This window comes from Lactuca virosa, chromosome 4, assembly GCF_052849685.1.
Source record: "Lactuca virosa cultivar CGN04683 chromosome 4, Lactuca_virosa_CGN04683_v6, whole genome shotgun sequence".
Lineage (NCBI taxonomy): Eukaryota > Viridiplantae > Streptophyta > Magnoliopsida > Asterales > Asteraceae > Lactuca > Lactuca virosa.
In genome coordinates this window covers 87,808,044-87,811,298 of record NC_136429.1, presented here as the reverse complement: position 1 = coordinate 87,811,298, position 3,255 = coordinate 87,808,044, and the positions used below count along the sequence as shown (strand labels likewise).

Below are 3,255 nucleotides of genomic sequence, written 5' to 3'. Positions count from 1 at the left end.
AACTTCGACTCCGCGAGTCGGGTTGGGAAGTTGCGATTCTCCAGTTTCTGCTTCTTCCTCTTACACCAACTTAGGATCTTCTTGCTGAATAGGGGCCAGAGGAGTTATAATCTTCCCACTCCTAGTTGTCACGATATTTATATGTGCGCCTTTTGGGTTACTTTCGGTATTACTAGGAAGTCCACTCGGTCGTCTCTCGTTCACTTGTTGTGCAAGTTGGCCCAACTGCTTTTCTCTGTTGAGAATGCATGCTTGCTGATTCCTAAGTAGAGCTTGTTGATCTTTCATCATAATTTGGTGTTCTCTCAACATGTTTTGTTGATCTTTAATCGCGGCATCAGTATCGTTATGTCTTTTTTCGGACGCTGCTACGAATCTTGTAAGCATGTCTTCCAAATCTGATTTCTTTTCATGTAGCTGTTCCTCCTTTTGATAAAAGCCTCTTTCTTTTTGTTTATACTTTTCCTCCCTCGCCTTTTTGTACTCATCATATGGTAGTCATTCTTTCTTGGGTTTTCGCCAATTGTCATCATACCTATCACCACTTGAATAGCACACTTGTACTTTCCGGTTCCCGTTCTCGTCAAGGTCACAATCTTTAGTAAGGTGAGGCCCTTTAAATTTTTCACATCCCACTCTAATGGCATGGATGGATTGGTCCATCTTAGTCATTCTTCGGTCCATGCTTTCCAATTTTGTCATCATTGCTGCCATGTCATCAGTAATAGAATTCACCGCCCCTCGAGTTATGTCATTCCTTGGGTTATGATATTCTCTAGAGTGCTTAGAGAATTCTTCAATTAGGGCTTTTATCACCGGGGGTGCTTTCTTTATGAGTGGTCCTTGCGAATCAAGGAGTTGCCTGGTTGTCATATTTACTCCATCATAGAAAATGGAGACTTCTTGTTGACTATTTAAATCATGGTGTGGGCAGTTCCTTAGTAAGCCTTTGTATCTTTCCCAAGCTTCATAAAGTGACTCTCCAGCTTGTTGTTCAAAATTGGTGATGGCTTTCTTTAACTTGGCTATCTTTGAGGGAGGGCAAAATTGGTCTATAAATTCCTCTTTCATTTTAGCCCAAGTAGTGATGGATCATGGAGGGAGTGATTTCAGCCAATCTTTCGCGGCTCCCTTGATTGTGACTGGTAGCATACGATGCAAAACAGTGTCGCGAGCCACATTAGGGACATTGAAGTAGTCAGCTATATCGTTGACCTCGTCTAGATGCTTGTATGCATCTTCGTGATCTTTCCCGAAGAATGGGATTTCCTTAAGTTGAGCAAGTATGTGGCCCTTAAGTTCAAAGGTTGCAGTTGCAGGAATCACGGGTTGCATGAGTCCTGGGTCGGTGTCGTCAGACATCCTTTTCTTCTATTCGCCCATGGGAACTTCATCGATGTTAGCCATGGGGTTAGCTAGTTCGCCTTCTAAATCGCTTCCTTCTTCAAATTCGCTTTCTTCATTTTCGGTTTCGTACTCGGTGTCCTCTTTCTTCGGGTCTTCGTCCGCTAATGAAGAGATGCTGGATTCTCCTACTTTCTTGCTAAAAACAGATTTGAGATTCTTCAACGGTGAATTCTTCGATGTTGCGGATTCTCCAACGGTTTTGCTTTTATTTTTCCGCAACATCGAAGAATTCACCGTTGAAGAATCGTATAAAGAGGTTGAAAATCAAAGGTGTGCCTCCTCCTCTGGTCATAAACGTACTGCAATCAAACAGAAAAACACGCGTAAAACGAACAAAACAAAAAATAAAAACGAAATTGAAAATCAGCTATGGACTCGTCGAGTCGGTTCGAGGGTACTCGGCGAGTTCAATGCTAAAATAAAAAAATCAGAACGGAAATGCTAAAAATCAGAAAAACTAATAATTAAACCTATTAACTAAATTACTAAAGCAGTAACTTTGTGCAAGATAAATCTTACACAAAGGATCGATAATACTAGCAATTAAATTAATTTTTAGAACCGTTCCCCGGCAACGGCGCCAAAAACTTGATGTGTATAAAAATGCACTAGTTTTAGTCCAACTTTTAAGATATAATTTAGACACACAAAGGCAGTGGACCTGTCAATTGGTGGTATAGTTGAATAAGCAGGGTATCGAACACAGGGAACGGTAATTAAACTAATAACAAGAATTAACTAAAATAAGTAATAAAAGTGAAGGTTTTCTCTAGTTTTGCAAGACTAGAAACTTACATAACTAACTAATATGCTAATTAAATAACTAACAGCTAAAGCAAATAAAGACCAACTAAATTCAATGATAAGAAGACTTCTGTTTAGGTTCGATTCATTTACTCCTATGGTTGATTTTATGGCAAGTGCAATAGATTAATTGTTATTGGCTACCGATTAAAGTGATTAGGTTCACACTTGCTATTACCAATCCTTAGTAAACAGATTAATTTAAGCAGTGATCAAGTGATTAAACTAATGAATTTCCTAGTTAATTTGTTCGGGTTAAATAAGACTTGTAATTAGCTAATCAAATTACTAATTCAATTAACTTCTTGTTGATGGTTTATCACACAAGCTCACACATTAATTTACCCATTTTCTAATTAATCCTAGTTTCACATTCCCTATTCCTAGGCACATAACAATGTTTTCACACAAATCATATGAGATAAGCAATTAAGAGATGTTCATGCAGCTTAATTACTTGCTAATTAACAGAAAATAGTTGTGGTTAATGCATAAGTTTCTTTAAAAAGCTTAATAAAATATAATTCACCTATAAACAATTAATCCAACCATAAATCAATCCATCGTTGTAATTTTATCTACCCTAAACAGAAGATGAAAAGTTTAGCTCATAATCACAGCAGATAGTAGCTCACAAACAATGTCTAATAACTCAAACATGGTTCAAATAAAAGATAAAGTAAAGAGTATACTAAATTTGCCTTTAATCTCCTTAAAATTGAAGTATAGGGTTGTCTTCACCAACTCCAAAGCTTCAGCAGCACCTTAATCACAAAGTAATCCCCAAGGGTTCCAGAGAGAGATTTTAATTCCGCAATTTGGCTTGTATTTATAGTCTTCAGAAAACAGGGGCTATTCGCCGAGTAGATAACCGACTCGCCGAGTCTCCTTTAGGAATCCGTATACGGCAACGACTTTGTGTTTTGCTTCGTGAACATTCGTTGGAACTCGTCGAGTAGTCGATGCAACTCATCGAGTCCTTAAGGATTTTGACTATTTTCTTCTTTTTTTTCTTCTTTCTTCAATTCTCAAGTTTCCGATCGC

The 3,255-nt window shown here is 38.0% G+C and overlaps 1 non-coding gene across 1 annotated transcript; it reads left to right on the top strand.

Annotated features, from left to right (window-relative positions):
• Positions 1 to 916: 916 nt before the first annotated feature.
• On the top strand, positions 917 to 1,023 carry LOC145110345 (small nucleolar RNA R71). The gene has a single exon (XR_013709726.1). It is a non-coding gene; the product is annotated as a small nucleolar RNA R71 (small nucleolar RNA).
• The last annotated feature ends 2,232 nt before the right edge of the window (positions 1,024 to 3,255 follow it).